General features: G+C 37.7%; 1 protein-coding gene across 1 annotated transcript in view; it reads right to left on the bottom strand.

Annotated features, from left to right (window-relative positions):
- Positions 1 to 18922, bottom strand: part of LOC125875232 (probable serine/threonine-protein kinase PBL9) — a 1122098-nt gene that overhangs the window by 955509 nt on the left and 147667 nt on the right. The window lies entirely within an intron of this gene.

The following is an 18922-nucleotide window of genomic DNA, read 5'->3' as shown; positions in this document are numbered from 1 at the left end:
GAGAGATAGTGTCTTTTACCGTGTAGACACTTAATTACTCTCGTTGAACATTTGACGTCAACTCCACCGGGTTTGACATAAAACAAATAAAGCTTGTGCCTCATATTTGCAATATAATCTTTAATGGACTCTTCCTTTGATGTTAAAGTAATAAAATAGACTGATGTAATATGTTGACAGTTCTCTTGATGTTGTTGTTGATGATTCTCTTGATGTCGTTTTTGCAAAGAAAAATGATGCAGTCGATGTTGATCTTCTTGTGATGGGTAAATCTTTCTCTTGCGATGCATAATTTCTTTTCTTGCGATGCATGACTCCTTTATCTTGTGATGCATGACTCCTTTCTCTTGCGATGCATGACTCTTTTCTCTTGCAATGCATGACTCCTTCTCCTTCTATGCATGAATCTTTTCTCTTGTAATGCATGACTCTTTCTCTTGCTATGCATGATCTCTTTCTCTGGCTATGCATGATCTCTTTCTCTTACTATGCATGACTTCTCTGCAATGCATGACTTCTTTCTCTTGCTATGCATGATCTTCTTTTTTGATGATGCCATCCTTGGTACCAAACGAAGAAAATGCTTCACCGAACAACATATGTGATCTTCTGGGTATCTTCTAGGAAACGATATCGTATCAATTGACAATACAATAAAATGATCCTCAGAGTAATGGTATCATTTCATTCGATAATACAATATAAATGACTCTCCGGATAGTAATATTATCATGTCTGATAATATGATGCAGATAATGTCCTCCAAGTATCTTTAGTTGATGGAAAATAGTAATATTACTCTTTTCGTGGTTTTCGTTTGTTCCACCTCCGAACATAGTTGCAATGTTCATTACGAACCTCAATTTGGTAAGAATTTGAATGAAATAAGCTACTCATATTCCCAATTCTTTTGTATAAGAAACATAAAATATTTCCTGTATCCACAAAAAAATTGTCAATTTTGGGGAGCTTTTCACCCTTTTGACTTCTCCATATTCATTGAATGGAGGAATATGCTGATCTTGAGGCAAACTTATAGACCTGCATCCACAGAAAATTGTTAGTTTAAAAAATAAACTGATCTGTGTCGATCTCTTCGGTTGTCTGCTCCTTGTCTGACTATCTCCGATTGATTTTTCTGATCTTCCACTTCTTGATAGATAAGACAACATAATTATGCCAAATAATTTAAACACGAAAGAAAAGTTTTAAGGAAAATAGGTTTTCAAAAAAGAAATATTTGGAAAAGGTCGCTGGCAAGTGTCATGTCACGTCGAGCTTTAGCGAACGCCTTTGAAGTTGATGCTTCGAGGTCTATCTGATTATTTGCTGGGAAGTATTCAAAGTTGCTCTAAACTCCCGATGAACCTTATTGAAATATTTTGAGGTCATCCTCAAAAATTTCTGTCCCAATTAACTATCTCGGCGCATCTTTAACTGTTGGTGAGCAAATCACGGAATTTTTGAGATCTTCTCAAAAATTTTGTCCCAGTTGCAAATCTCAAAGTAACTTCAGTCTTGACTTTGTTGGAGAGATCTTCTTCTTGAGAATTTTTGAGTTACTCTCAAAAATTCTGTCCCAGTTTTTATTGTAAAGAAAAATAGAAATCTTTCGGGAGATATGACTGAGCCCTTGTGGAGCCTACGTATCCCGTTGAGGCAGGAATCAGGTCAAACGTAGTTCCCCCTTCTCGAGGATTAACAAAAAATAAGAAATTTAACTAAGAAACCGACCGAGGCCAACATAGGCCGCCTACGTATCTCATTCTTGAGAATTCAGGTCGAATGTAGTTCAGATAAAAAGGAATTTTTTTTGAACGAAGCGATTACAAGCAAATGGAACGATTACAAGGAAATAATAGAAATACACACGGGAACTTCACACAAAATATCTCTTGACAGCATCTGAGTTGATCGACTTTGGCCATTCGGTGCCATCCATTTTCGACAGGACCAAGGCACCTCCAGATAATACTTTGCGAACCATGTAGGTCCCTTGCCAATTTGGTGCAAATTTCCCTTTGTACTCATCGTGATGGGGGAAAATGAATTTAAGAACCAACTGGACGATTTCAAATATCCTGGCTCTTACTTTCTTATAGAGAGCACAAATCATGCTTTGTCGATACAGTTGACCATGACAAACAACAACCATTTTCTTCTCATCAATCAAGGTTAACTGGTCAATCCGCTTGCGGACCCAATCAACATCACTTAATTCAGCTTCTTGGATGATTCTCAAGGAAGGTATCTCAACTTCAGCAAGTATAACTGCTTTTGTTCCATATACTAACAAGTATGGAGTTGCTCCAATTAACGTCCTGACAGTTGTTCTGTAACCCAACAGAGCATACAGTAACATCTCATGCCAACCTCTATGATTGTCAATCATTTTCCTTAGAATCTTCTTTATGTTCTTGTTGGCGGCTTCTACAGCTCCATTCATTTGGGAACGATAGGCGATTGAGTTTCGGTGAGTAATCTTGAATTGTTAACATATCTCTCTCATCAAGTGACTGTTGAGATTCGCTCCATTATCAGTAATGATGGATTCTGGTACGCCAAACCTACATATCAAATTGTTGCGAACAAAATCAGCTACAACCTTCTTGGTCACCGACTTATATGAAGCTGCTTTCACNATACTAACAAGTATGGAGTTGCTCCAATTAACGTCCTGACAGTTGTTCTGTAACCCAACAGAGCATACAGTAACATCTCATGCCAACCTCTATGATTGTCAATCATTTTCCTTAGAATCTTCTTTATGTTTTTGTTGGCGGCTTCTACAGCTCCATTCATTTGGGAACGATAGGAGATTGAGTTTCGGTGAGTAATCTTGAATTGTTAACATATCTCTCTCATCAAGTGACTGTTGAGATTCGCTCCATTATCAGTAATGATGGATTCTGGTACGCCAAACCTACATATCAAATTGTTGCGAACAAAATCAGCTACAACCTTCTTGGTCACCGACTTATATGAAGCTGCTTTCACCCACTTGGTGAAGTAGTCAATGGCAATCAAAATGAATCTGTGCCCGTTAGAGACGGTTGACTCTATCGGACCAATAACATCCATGCCCCAAGATACAAATGGCCAAGGTGAACTCATACCGTTAAGTTCATAAGGCGGGACTCGAATCAAATCACCATGCACTTGACATTTATGACATTTCTGCACAAACTTGCAACAATCATGCTCCATAGTCATCCAAAAATAACCGGTTCGGAGGATCTTCCTAGCCAAGGTGAGTCCATTCATGTGAGTACCACAAACTCCGGCATGCATTTGTTTCAAAAGCTTTGCAGCTTCACCAACATCAAAGCATCTGAGAAGACCTAAATCTGGCGTCCTCCTATAAAGGGTTTCCCCACTTAGAAAGAAATTGAGGGCCATGCGGCATATCGACTTCTTTTAGTTAAATGTTGCGTTCTCAGAATAAATTCCCTCCAAGTATTTCTTGATGTCAAAATACCAAGGCAAACCATGTGGTTCCGCTTCAACATGTGAACAATGGACAGGCTACTCTTTTACCTCTATATCCACTGGATCAATATAACTTGTATCTGGATGTTTAATCATTGATGCGATGGTGGCAAGAACATCGACTAACTCATTCTCTGTCCTGGGAGTATGCCTGAATTTAATCTTGTGAAATCTCTTGCACAACTTCTGTATATATTGCACATACGGTGTGATCTTTGGGTTCTTCATGACCCATTCTCCTTGAACTTGGTGAATCAGCAAATCTGAATCTCCAATAACCAACAACTTATGAACGTTCATATCGATTGCCATCTTCAAACCGAGGATGCAAGCTTCATACTCAACCATGTTATTTGTGCAATCAAATCAGAGTTTAGCAGCCATAGGATAATGCTGATCGATTTCTGACACTAAGACCACTCCGATACCTTTTCCTTGGTGATTTGCCGCTCCATCAAAGAATACTCTCCAACCAGGGTATGCTTCAAAAATATCTTCACCCACAAATGCAACTTCTTCATCAGGTCTTGAGCGGTTCATACTCATCATCTACTGGATTCTCCTCAAGATGATTAGCCAATGCTTGTGCTTTTATCGCCTTTTGAGTCACATACACAATGTCAAACTCACTCAAACACATTTTCCATTTAGCCAACTTCTCGGTCGACATTTCTTTCTGAAAAATATACTTCAATGGATCCATTCTGGAAATAAGGTATGTGGTATAAGAAGACAAATAATGTCTCAACTTCTGAGCAATCCAGGTCAAAGCACAACATGTCCTCTTCAAAAGAGTGTAACGAGCCTTATATTGAGTGGATTTCTTGCTCAATTAATAGATGGCTCGCTCCTTCTTCCCAGTTTCGTCATGTTGACCAAACATGTATCCAAATGCGTTATTCTAGACCGACAAATACAGTAACAATGGACTTCCGTCCCGTAGGGGAACCAATACCGGTAGATTGGACAAATAGTCCTTGATGGCATCAAAAACAGTTTGACATTCTCCGATCTACTTGGTCAAAACATCTTTTTTCAACAATTTGAAAATGGGCTCACACACTACGGTGGACTCAGCTATAAACTGACTGATGTAGTTCAACCTTCCCAGGAAACTCATCACCTCTTTCTTGGTCTTCGGAGGAGGTAACTCTTGAATCGCTTTGATCTTGGAAGGATCAAGCTCAATGCCTCTTCTGCTAACTATGAATCCCAACAATTTTCCAGTCGGCACTCCAAAAGCACACTTGGCGGGATTTAACTTCAAATTGTATCGGCGTAGACGATCAAAGAATTTCCTCAAGTGAGTCAAGTGATCCGAACTTTCATGGGACTTGATTATGACATCATCTACATATACCTCGATCTCCTTGTGAATCATATTATGAAAGATGGTCGTCATAGCCCTCATGCAAGTAGCACCCGTATTTTTGAGACCAAACGGCATCACCCGATAATAATATACACCCAACGCGTAATGAAAACTGTCTTTTCTGCATCTTCTCCATCCATCAAGATCTGGTGGTAACCCGCATAACAATTCACAAATGACTGCATCTAATGCTTAGCATAGTTATCAATGAGAATGTGGATGTTTGGTAATGGAAAATTATCTTTCGAGCTTGCTTTGTTAAGATCTCGGTAGTCAACGCAAATTCTGATCTTTTCGTCTTTCTTGGCAACCGAAACAACAATGACTAACCAAGTCGGATATTACGTCACTTCTACTACTTGAGACTCGATCTGTTTGGTAATATCTTCTTTGATCTTTAAACTCAACTCAGGCTTGAACTTTCGAGTCTTTTGTTTTACTGGACTGAATTTTGGGTTAATCGGCAACTTATGGGACACCATATTCGTACTCAGCCCTGGTATATCTCTATAAGACCAGACAAATACATTAATGTATTCTCTAAGCAAACGAACTCGGTCCCTTCTTTGAGCTTCAGTCATATAGACGTTGATTTTTACTTCTTTAACACATTCCTCATCTCGAAGATTCACAGTTTCAGTTTCTTCTAAATTCGGCTTAGGTTGATTCTCGAATTGTCAAAACTTTTCAGCAACATGTTTGGGTACCTCATTTTCTTCTTCGTATTCCTTGCATTCGTCATCACCTGCCTCATTTTGTTCACTCGGTTCATGACATGACATGCCATTGATAGGTTTTAAATTAATATTACTGAAATCATAAACAAACAAAGTTAGGAAAGTAAAACATAACAGATAAGAAAATAAACAAATTTTGATAAAAGAGGCTTTCATTTAAATTTAAAAACAAGCACAAACTTTGGCCATGGCCAAGGGCCATTTTGCCCTTTTAAACATCACAGGGGAATTTAAAAAAGACTCAAACAATAAAAGAGAATTGCATAAATGGTGGGTCTTGGGCCTCTTTCGAACTACCACAAATTTTCAAAACAAACATAAATATGTGTCCTTTCTACCAAGATGAACGGGGGATCTAAAACGACATGGAGGTCCAATTCTGCAACTGCTCCTCTGGCTCGGCATTACAAATTCCTGAGGTCCCAGCTTCATCCTCCATGACTGTGTCAACTTCTTCAAACATGCCCCAAATTCCTTCCTCAGATCGCCATCGTTGACATATTCTCGCACCGGAATGACTGGTACAAATAAGGAATTGGCCTGGCCAATGCTTGATCAGCACTCTTGTTCTTCATCTCTGCTTCATCATCTGTGGGGACATACCCTAAACCAAACTTTGCTCCTTTGGCGGGAATTTGGAAAGGCTCGATAATTCCTTGAAAATGCTTCTCCAATCTGAAACCTGGTTCGAAACCGCTCTGGAGCATAACAATAGAAATCATCTTGTACACAGAAGGCATAGGGGACTGTGGAGCCAAGTCATCACCGGTGGCTTTTACCAGCTCCACCGTGTAGAAATCACAACCTCGGGAGACCTCATTAACGATCGATGCATATTCATTGGAATGACTTCCTTTATCGTGAATGACCAAATCCTGGTCGTTCCAAACAAACTTCATCAGTTGGTGAACGGTAGAAGGCACAACCCCAGCCATGTGGATAAACGGTCTTTCCAGAAGCAAATTGTAACTGGTATTGATGTCCAACACCTGAAACTCCACATTGAATTCCGCAGGATCCATATGAATATCCAAGTTTACAGTACCCAACATGTCTCTTTGTACTCCATCGAAAGCCCTCACATTGACTTGGTTCTGGTGAACCTTTCCCAAGTCAAAGTTTAGCTGCTTCAGAGTTGAAAGTGGGCAAATATTGAGACCAGACCCGTCATCGACCAAGGCGCGATTTATAACTTTGTCTCGGCACATAATGGTGACGTGTAGAGCTTTGTTGTGCATCTTGCCTTCAAAGGGCAACTCTTCGTCACAGAAACTGATGTGGTGTCCTAGAACAACTTGGTTTATCATGGCTGCCAGATTATCATTGTTAGTACTCATAGACACATAAGTATCATCCAAAGCCTTCATCAACGCTTGCCTATGCAGTTGTGAACTCATCAATAAAGCCCATACAAAAATCTGAGCGGGTGTTTTCTCTAGATGCTTCACGATTGAGTAATCTTTTGATTGCATCTTTCTCTAGAATTCTTCTGCTTCAGCTTCACTAATTGGCCTTTTAGGCTGATCCTTTTTCTGCACTCTCTGGGCTAATTCTTCTGGTGTGTAGCACCTGCCGGATCTGGTCATATCCTGGGTAACAACCGTTTCAATCACAAACTTTGGTTGGGCAAGAGTTTCTCGTGGCACCAAGGCAACAACCTTCTCGGGTGTTAGAATCACAAACTCTTTCTTCTCTCTAATGCTCAACGAAGCTACAACCTTTCCCAGTTCATTAGAAGCGATCAAAATTATTGCCTTTGTCACGCACCAATCCTCATCCGTCTCTACTATATTGATAGTAGCACCTCCATGATTTGGCAAAGGATTACTATTGACATTGGGCACGACTTTCTGGAGAGAAATCACTTTCTGGTCAATCAGGTTTTGGATCTTGTGCTTTAGGTTGATACAGTCCTCGGTATCATGCCCAACACAATTGGAGTGATATGCTCACCTCTGATCAGGTCTGTAAAACTTTGAGCTAGTGTCAATCGGCTTGGGCCCCACTGGATGAATATATCCTGTCGTAGTTAATCGCTCGAATAACTTTGTTCAGCTTTCAATGAGCAGAGTGAAAATTCCAGTGGGCTTCTTCTCAAATCTAGGACGAGGGGGATCGTAATTGCCTTGTTGAGGAGAAGGCATTTGACGACAATTTGGAGTGTTTGGACGGGGGGCTTGATATCTTGGGTATGGATTGGTTTGGTAATTTGGCTGTGGAGCTTGGTAGTTTGGGGGGGGGGTATTTTGGTAAAGTGGAGCTGGGGTTTGGTACATTGGGGGAGGAGTTTGGTAATTTGCCTGAACGTTAGCACAGTTGGGGGCGACGTTCCGGTAGTGATGAGGTGGAGTTTGGTAAACTGGTGTGGGAGTTTGGTAGATAGGAGGGAGAATATTTTGATAATTGGGGGGAGGGGTATTTTGGTAACTAGGGTGAGGGGTATTTTGGTAATCAGACTGTGCATAACAAGCCTGGTACAAACTCTGTGAAGGTCGAGAACGACCTTGGTATGATGAGGATTTCCTTGGGGTCTTCTTCCCCTCATAAGAGATAGAAGACACATCTTCTTTTTTCTTCTTCAACAAAATTGAGGATCCGGGCAAGGCAGCAACACAAATAATCTTCCCGGTTCTTAATCCATCTTCGATAGTCTCACCTACTTTGACTATCTCAGCAAACTTTGCTCTAATGATCAACATAATTCTATCATAATATTTGGGCTCTTGAACCCGTAGAAATACTTCAACAATTTCCTTCTCAGATATAAGAGGCGAACTCTAGGTGCCTCCTTTCTTCATTTGTATAGAAATTCTCTGTAACTTTCATTTGATTTATACTTCATTTTTTCCAAAGAATAACGATCAGGAACGATCTCTACATTGTAAGCGAATCGTTCGATGAAGTCCTTAGCCAGAGCATTCCAGATAGGCCACTGTCTTATTTCATTAGATGTAAACCATTCCATAGCTTCCCCACTCAGACTTCAGCTAAAAAGCTGCATTAGTAAAGCTTCATCTCTTCCAACTCCCACAAGCTGGTCACAGTAGGCCCTCAGGTGCGCTAAGGGGTTCCCTATTCCTCCGAAAACGTTGAATTTTGGCACCTTGAACCCTTTCGAGAAATCCAAATTCGGATGAATGTATAAATCTTCATAACTCAAACCGGCGACTTTAGGAATACACTGCAACTCTTTCATGGCCTTTCTGATCTTTTCCTTCATATTCAGCTTGACGGCCTCTTCCTTTGATCTCCATTCTCTCTCTCGCTCCTCATAGTGGTCGAGCTCAGAACTATTGGCGTCATGCTCATTGGGGACCAGGATTTGGAAAATGGCTTTTTGATGTAGGGGTGGAGCAATGGAGGGACTCTGGGCATTTTGAGTGGCTTGGTAGTTTTGAGGGAAAGTCTGGGGGTTGGTATGTTGATTTTGGTGATGGAGGGAAGTTTACGGGTTGTTAACATTTTGGTTTTGAGGGGGTGAACCAGTTTGGAGGTTGGCGTTTTGGGGAGGAAGTGGCACTTGGAGGTTGGTATTTTGAGAAAGGGGTGGTGTCTGATAAGAGGCGGAGGCATAATAGGGATTTTGGGTGCTTAGGTCGATGATTGTGGGGTTATGAGCAGGACTGGAGGGTGGGGTTTTGGGCCTATTCCGCGTTTGAAGGAGGAAAGTGAAGTGGATGCCTTCCGTCTGCTGGAGCATTGAAAGTAACACTCGGATTAGGCAAATCTTGCCTTCTCTGCATTTCGACCCTCATCTCGGTGATCTATTGCATCAACAACATAATTAGTTTGTTCTGATCAGCAATGACGGGCTAAGCCACGACGACATCAGTAAGGCCGGTATCCTCAACGTTATTGCCTATTGTTGACTTGCCCTTCTGAGAACTTTGACTGGGGAAGTAAACTGTAGGGCCTTTTGATCTTGTAAAATAAGGGTGTTCAGCCAGCTTATCGACACAGATCAGTTCTAACTACCTGTGAAAGAAAAATAACTCAAAGGCAAATTTATTAGTTTTAGTTCAGGGCAAGTAATGCAAAATATCACATAGAAAGCATATGAACACATAAGAGTTGCTTTGTTTGAGGACGTGTTAACCCACGAATAATGGGGATTGATTTTTTGAACAAGCAGGAATTTACTCGTTTTATTTTGAGTCTAGTGACTCAGAAAGGCTAAATTGCGTTGAGCTAATGTTTTCTTGCTGCATCTCCCGACATCTGTTGATGTGAATTCAATGTTTCCTTGTAGAATGAAATGGGGAAAAGAAAATTTTAAAAGATAATGGTCGGGCCTTGAAAGGCTGTCTACGTATCTCCAAAGGAGAATTCAGGTCCTACGTAGTTCAAATACAAAAGGAAATTCTCATTTTCATTCATTCATTTTTTGGAGATTACAAGGAAAGTAATAAAACATACAATAAAGCTCCTAAAAAATAGATGGTGCCCTAATCAAAGCTTCTTCTTTTGACTGCTGCATTAATCACGGGGGTAAACTCAACTTGAATCTTTCCCATGTTGATGAGGGATTCCATGTCATAGAGAAACCCGAGGCACCTTCCAATGTTGTGATCTATGGTGTCATGATAAGGGCAGGGTTTCCAGATTTCAATCCCAACGGGATCGATTGCTTCGTCATCCTTTCTGATAGAGGCTAAAACCCCTTTTTGAACCAACTGACTATAGATATCCAACAACGTTTTCTTAAAAGGCGTGAAGTAGTGACAATAAAACAAAGTGTGCTCAATGACCAACATACTGGGCTCCGGTTGATCACGGGTAAGGATGGTGTTCTCACCCCACGTATACGGGATCTTCCCAACATTGATCAGGTTGCGGATTGTTGCCTTAAGCTCCACACATTCTTTTATAGCGTGTCTTTTTTGGTTCGGGTAGTAGGCATACGTCTTTTGAGATCTTTCATGCCCAAACCCAAAAGTGGTTCCTTCAAGAGGCTTCAACATGCGTGAAGCCTTAAGGTGCTCGTAAATGAGAGCACACAACATGACTTTTTCCCACACGCTATGTGTCCGCTCATAAGCTGGGAGACTGATATTTTTGTCTCCTCCTTTCAGACGTCCCAGGAAGGGAGACATATATATGATTTACTCATCGATATCTTCTTCAGTAGCTCCAGGGTGAGTGTCTTCGGGAACACTATTGGCTTTCTGATTGAAGAAAGAGCATTTTTCACGTATCTTCTGAAGCCTCTTGGTTATATCATTGTTGAAAACATTATGTTCCTTCCACATAGCAACCGTCTCTTCATTTATGATAGCATATCTTGCCATCTTAGCCGCCAACTCCGCGTCTAGTGCTGCACTTTTGGCTTGTGCATCTGCAGTGGCTAGTTCTATTTCCATTGTTCTTTCTCCCATTTCTCGAATCCCTTGTTTGAATCGACGCAATTTCATTCTTAAATTCTCCTCAGTCGTATTCACCTCGACATTCTTGCCTTTTTCCATCTTAGTAGCAATTTTACCTTTCTTGAGATGACAAAGTAATGTTTTAAGATTTGGTAGTAGAATTTTATTTCTGGCTGAGAAACTCAAGAATCATGGAATTTTGGCTGGACATTTTGGTAGTGACTTGTATTTGGCATTGTAGAGATTTTTTCAGAAATTTTTTGACAAGGAGTGGGCTAAAAATGTCCTCATTCAAAGCAATGTACCACATAAACAGTTAAAGGACACAAGTAAACAGACAAATATCGCGTCCTAGACATACATGTGACCCTTTTAAGCCAAGGGTAGGCTTAGCGAATTGAAGGATGTATATGTCTTTTTAAGCCAATTCATTATCCCCAATATATTTCATTAATAACATTAAAAAACGGTTGACAAACATAAAATTAGGGAAATGAGTTCGCAAAGTAAATTACAAAGCAAAGTACAAATAAAGCAATCCCACGCAGGGGATAATAACAAACTTCAAGCTCATCCTGATCCTTTACCAAGTCTGGTCCTCTTGGCGATGCTGACCTCTTCCCACATATCATATATGTTCGCCCATAGGTGATCTCTTGCCAACCGAGCCCCTTCTTGATACCTGAATCTCTCGATCGACTGAATATGTTGTTCCATGTTATCATCCAATTCTGACATGCATTGCCTGGCTCTTTGTAGCTCTTGCTTTAACTGAGCTATGACTTCAGCGTCTTCTGAATGCCGACGTTGATGCTCTAACTCATTCCTATCAAACTTCTCTTGGAGTCGATGATGCCGAATTTGATGTTTGGCTCCAACGTCTGCAATAATATGGGGAATGTTTGGACCGGGTTCGATAGTTCTAGCGAGCATCTTCTTTAACCATTCCTTGTAATCTTTAGAACATTCAGGACGAAACTTGTTTGGCATCGGCTCACCCAATACCCTTTGAGTTTTCCATAATTGAAGCATTTTTTTTTAGTAAAAGCGATTTCACAATTTTCATGATCCGTCACAAATCTTATCATGTCTTCGATTTGAGGAAACTCTTGTTTCCCTCCTAGTTGTCTAAGTACTTGAGAATGAGCATATGACCGAGTTCCTCTCAACCCAGCAAATATCTAGTAGGGGACCTTTCCACTTCGGATCACCATTTGTTTTATTACTACCAAACATTGAATTGACCACTGCACATTTTCCTCTCTCAAACCCTGAAGTCTCGGGTACCAAAATTCTTGGCCTCCAATCCCGTTGGACCCACCAATCGTGACTTTCGAGTCTGTTCGGTCTTTCCAAGGGATCTGATTCCTTTGGATTATGAGCTTTGTTCAAGTGTCTCATCATCCACCATTGAAGTATTAGGTTGCACCCTTGAAAGAAACGTGTGCTGCTTTTACATCTATCCAATGCCCTATAAATGTCAGCAAGGATCATGAGAGCCAAATTGTAGTATTTTCTTGCAGACCCATAGCCTACTCCATTAAACATAGCATGAGTGACCATTACTACACTTGGATGGATGGTGTAGTTTGGTCCTTAGGGAAACACCATTGTCCCAAGTAAGCATATCGCAAAAGTGAGGAGGCGTGTTTCCTTCAATTTTTTTTCCAAGACAAACTTATCTTTGAAATTCTCGTAAGCTCTTGCGCGTCCAAATTGATAATACAACTTTCGAAGTGGAATATTTGACCGGGGAAGCTGTCCATCCATTCAACTTTGATAAGTGAAAGTTTTTCTTTAATTTCGTTAAAATCCCATACCTTCGGAAAGAGAAGATTAGTATCGAGTTGGTGTTTCCTATTTTGCACATGCCAACACTCTCATAAATTGCAAGAACTTCATCGTTAGTCGGAGTCAACTCTACTTCCCTAAAACGAAATACCATGTTGTTGTTGTCCCAATATTTCACCATTGTTCTAATCAAGTCGGGATAAGCTACCATTTCCATTAATGTACGGGAGATGGCCTATGTGTCTTTGAACCTTCTTTTTGTCTTCCTCGTTCATGAACTTCCACCAAACTTGGAGGTAAAGATGAGGTATGGTCACCATTCGGGTCCTCAACGGCTCACATGTCAGATTCATCCTACAAGAAAACAGACAAAGGTAAATTTACCCCACCCCCACTTGATAATTGATTTGTTTAAAAATGACATATACATCCTTCAATTAAACACATAATCATGATTGTCTTTTACTGACTAAAATAGGTCAAATAGACACAAGGTGGGCTTCTAATGGGCCCAACACGCTTTGGGTGTTGGATCAACTTAGTTCAAGATGTGCTAAATTAGGGATTTGGTTTCGCTCTACGCTAGTTGATTAAGAGTGACTTTTGAAAGACCGAGAACCCAAGTGGACAACTTAGGCTAGAACTCATGACAACCATTGGACCATGACGTACCAATAAATTGCCGATCCTTTCGAAAAAGGGTTGAGTATAAAAAGTTTGGCTGCGATTATGCAGAAATCATCCTTAATATACTATACATACAATATAAAATGTCATAAATGCAATGTCAGCTATATCAATTTAAACACATTAAACGCATATAAACAATTCAGCAATTAATATCAACTAGTCAAATAAGTCAAATCTTATGGTTAGAACTTAATTAAGTCTCCAACGGAGTCGCCATTTCTGTTTTACTCAAAAATTTAAATTAAAGAAAATTGACTAAGTTTTGGAAAAATCGATTAAACTCATGATTTAAGAGAAATCGAATTTCCAGAAGAAACAGAGTCGCCACTTAATTTTTTTTGTAAAAATCAAGAAAAAACATAAGGTTTTCAAAAGATTTAAACAAATAAAATCAGTTGAAAATGAAAAAGGTTCGAGTTCAATGGACATTCCGAAAAGATGTTAGGCCCTCGGAATGTCCGCTAACTTATGGTTGACCGGCGATTTGACTAAAATGACTTTTCAACTAAATTTTAAAAGTTTTATCAAGTAAAAAAGAACTCATTCATTTTTTTATTATTATTTACTTATTTTTTTTATTGGGAACAGTTAAAGAAAAATATTCTAAAGGGAATAATTCAAGTTGCAAGACAAATAATAAAATAAAGATAAATATAAAATAAAATAAATATTTTTTATTTGAATATGAAAAAGAAATGACTATCTTTGGGAAATTAATTTAGTTAAACCAAGATCAAGATAAATTGTTAGTCAAATATAAATAAACAAATAAGTAGTTAAATGAAGAGGAATCTTTGGACTTGGGCTTCCTTGCCCAAATTCAATTAATGTTGGGCTTTTGGTCCACCTGTTCTAACTCTAAAATTTTGGTCCAAATAATGGACTTAATCCCCCAAACTCCAAATCTATTAAACTTGTCCTAATGCTTAAGTCTATCCCAAAATGATGGGTTTTTGGCCCACTTTCGTGAAAATAGTTGTTGGTGCTTATTTCATTGGACCTTGGCCCATTTCTTTTGCTGCTTGAACCTGCTGAAAATTATTCAAGGGCTCTGGGCTTATTTGCCTTCAGAAATATGTGTATGCATTTTGATGTATACTACTGTATACAAGCCAAGTTTTGGCCTTTTTCCCTATGTATTTGAGTTGTACCCCTGTTTCATCTTTGTTGCTCCTTTGAGGTGGGGCATACTTAAAGGAAATTGTTGGATTTGATCCAACAGAATAATGCGAGGAAAGAGGGATTCCCAAATTGAACTCATATCAAAAGTTCGTGAGAGAAAAAAGATATAAGAATTAATAACGAATCATAACGAGACTCCACTAAAATAACTAAGCATGTGGGATAATGACAATCTCAATTGCCCGGCAATAGCTAAACAAACGCTCAATAGTCAAAACACATTTATAATAATTAATAATGATCTCAGAATGTTTAACAGTTAGCATCAAGTAGATAAATCTAAAAGAAATGTATTTTTATACCACAATATGAAGAATCAAGAGTGAAACACCTATAATGACAACAAATTTATTGACTTGGAAATATGCTCGCAGGAAAAAAAAAACATAAGGAATAATGCACATTTTTGAATCACGTGTAAGACACATTCAACAACTATTTGGACTAATATTAAAATAACTTATGCAATAATCTAATATTCTATTCTCAAGCAAACAAATTTTAATGGCTACTATACATGAGAGCAAAGCAATATTACAGGTGCCGGCAACACAAAGACAAAGATTTAACCAAAGATATATTAAAACAATAAAGACAACATATTCAACTTAGGTGAACCAAACAAAATCTAAACCCAAAATTAAGACTTCACAGAGAAGAGAAAAAATAGTTTTAAACAAAAGGAAAAAACCTGACTCTTAGAGAATTTCAATAATGATAATATAGGGAACAATCCAAAATATTTGCAATTCTATTAGAAACAAGATAAAGAGTTAGACTAATTATCCTAAATAAAAAATGAAATCACCATGAGATTCAAAAGCTCTTAATTGGTACAGTAACATGAAAACACATTGAAGATTAAGTTTAAAATAGGCATAAATGACCTGTTAAGATGATACTACAAGTTTTAACACCCAAAATGGTGAAGAAGTCTATCTAAACAGCTTATATGCTTGACACTTGAAACCAAATGAATACGAAACCATTTCGAGAAAAAAAACAAAACAGAAACCAACCAGTCTCACAGGTCATGATATTGAGCCAACAAATCTAACAACTACCATCTAATACCAAGAGAAACTTTATTAAAATTTGACTCATGCTAGTTGACTCGGGATTCACAGGATTGTTAAAATGATGAACCAAATACACTAAATAACATAACTTATAACAAAGTATTGAGTATACAACATACCATATTGAAATGGAATACAAGAGGACGCAAGCTTACCTTTCTTGGAGTAGCAGAACTGAGACAAAATGAGTAAGGAGTAGCAACTTTACTACGAATGGAATCTCGTTGAAAACTCGAATTTCAAACAGAAGATTCAGAAACTCGGTGATATAAACACTATCGTTCTAACTTTTGCTTTGATTTTTCTTGCCTATGCTTAATGAATTTCAGTTTCTTTTTGTATTTTTCTCACATCTTTCTACCAACAAATTTTCTCCCACACTTTTCATTGAAAAATAGTAGGCTTATATAGACGAGAATTAGGGTTCATTTTTTGGGGTGAAACGGGTGTAAAACGGGTTGGAATGAGGCCCACCCAAATTCAAACTTCAAAACTCTTTCACCATTTTAGGGAAGACACCCTTTTTCTGAAGTTTTCGGCCCATTCTAAAAGAGGGAAGGGAAGAAGATTGATGCTCCGAATCGATTCGATCGTCCTCCCTATGCCACACTGCTCAATCCCAAGGTACAAGGACGATTCCGCATTTGCTTTTGCTGCTCTTTTCTGCTGCGACTGAAAAGGACGTTGGAGGAAGAGGACAAAGGAGACATAACAATACCCTCTGTTGCTACTTTTCAGTGTATTGGACTGTGTATCGCCGTGAAAAATCGTGAACGTAGGAGGCGTCGTTTGGTTGCTGTTTGGATCGTTGTTTTGAGTTGTTGTTCACGTCGTGAATTTTCTTTGTTTTTTCGTGTACTTGCTGTTGACGCGCTGCTGATGTTGGTGTTTGGAATGGGTTGGTAACGTTGAACTGGAATTGGGTCTCTTTTGAGAGGGAAAAAGGGTTGGGTCGAGTCGAGAAAAGGTGGGTTGGATTTTGGGTCTTGTTGCTGGGTATTGCTGGAATTGAAAAGGTGGTGGGCTGGGAATTAGACTTGAGCTGCTGAAAATTAAAGAAAAGGGCCCAAAGTTGGTTTTGACATAGCTAAGTGAAAAACTAAATTAGCCAAATTGGATTGAAATTGGCCAATTGAGATTACAAACTTAACCAAATTGAATTTCATTTGCAAATTCGGCTAAAATCTAAATAAGATGAATTAATATAATTAATTTAGGAGCTTCTCAATCTTAACAAAATAAAATAATTAATTCAATTATAAACCAATTAATTTTTAAAAATTAACCATAATTTAAACTAAAACTAATTTTAATAGAATATTTAAAATAAAATCTTTTTGAGATGATTTTCAAATATTTATGAAATATACCAATTATATCTATAAAATTATATGAAATATATTTACTATTTATAAATTATGAAAATCGACTAAGATCACTTAAAATGTCTTTGAAAGTATTTGAATTTTATAAAAATAATTATTCTAAATCGTTTTGGGAGTTAAGAAGCTTGTGAATTAATACTTATCGGGGAGGGTCAAAATTGGGTGTGAACAGTGTTTTAAATGACTATGTTGGGACTCGCCTCGAGGTGGGGCTCTAGCAAAACATCTCGAGACTCAAGTGTGGGGATTAGTTCTATAAGACTTACTCCCCAAGCCCCCGACTGTACGCCCTAAGCATGCCCAACGCCCAACGTTCGGGGCTCGCCTAACAGATCTTGCACAAATTATGTATTAAAATCTTTAGTTAACATTGTTGTCTCTCATAATTATTGAATAAATAAATGAAACTTGATAAATTTTTTAATCTATAGAGATAAGAAGATTTAGAGTAACTCAAATAACAAGTTGTAGTATTGCATCTTTACTATTTCGTTACACTGTGAAGGTGATTATATATTACGTAATATTTCTTTTAAAAATACGTAGCAAAAATTTATTTTTTCACTGATGATTGTTCTTCATGGTTTTTTCATGTGTCTCAAAATTATCATATTTTATTTAGCTATTTGAAAGTAATTTTATTTACATTCATAATGGAGTGATGTTTTTATTAGGGATATGAGTCTGAAAATTACCCCAACTTTGATCGAATTTGCTATTGCGATACTAAACTTTCATGAGGACCTATTACCTCCCTAGACTATTTAATACCGTATTTTTTACCCCATAAACTATATAATAGTGTATTTTAAAGGTATATATGTGCCCACGTGGACACATTACTATTTATAATTTTACATTATTTTTTGTGTCCACGTGGGCAAATATATATATTTAAAATATGGTATTAAATAGTCTAGGGAGGTAATAGGTCCTCATGAAAGTTTAGTATCGCAACAGCAAATTCAACCAAAGTTGGGGTATATTTCAGACCCTTATCCCTTTTTATTATAATACTAGTAAGTTTTATTGATTATTTTCTTTTAGGGGGTAAATTGTATAGTATGATAGAAATATTTTTTTTAGAAATAATGATTCTTTTATGGAAAAATTAGAAAGTTAAGATGTTAGACTATTTATACTTGTATGATCTTGTTAGAAGTTTTATTTTCTATGAGTTTCTTTAATCATGTTTGTAATTATTTCAAACTATTGATGTATTTTTATAATTTTGTGTTATTATATTATTATACTATATTCTAAATTAAAAATTTAAAAATCCATAGGGCTTACGCCCCACGTCTCAAGGCTTACGCCTCGCCCTATACTAAGTAAAACGCCCCGCCTCACGTCTCCATCTTTTAAAACACTGGTATTGCGTATGTAAGTATGCATTTTGAAACGATAATACGTATTTCAACTTTTTTATACCATATATTATAATACCACAATTTTATAAGTACTGAAATAATAGATTCAAAATTTCAAGTTTTACTATTTTGATCTGATAATTTAGTATACCAAGTTCAATATCATTACTTAGTCTTAGTTAGGTAATACATTTATGAGTTATATTTTCCCTTTTTAACGTACCAAAATAAACTAATACCATAAATATAAAATGAAAAATATAAAAACATAATTGTTAGCCTCTTAGTGTCAAAGGCAAATCACATTGAATTCCTTCTTGTTTAAAAAAAAATTATATATTTTTTTAAAATCAAATGGAAAATTGTTTATGTCCTTTTATTTTCTGAGGTTAACTTTGAAGTCCATTAATATATTATTACCACAAATTTTAAAGAGATAAGTGGGTAAAACACACCTAAACTAT

Source organism: Solanum stenotomum, chromosome 8 (assembly GCF_019186545.1).
Source record: "Solanum stenotomum isolate F172 chromosome 8, ASM1918654v1, whole genome shotgun sequence".
Taxonomy (NCBI): domain Eukaryota; kingdom Viridiplantae; phylum Streptophyta; class Magnoliopsida; order Solanales; family Solanaceae; genus Solanum; species Solanum stenotomum.
This window is presented reverse-complemented; position numbering and strand designations above follow the sequence as displayed.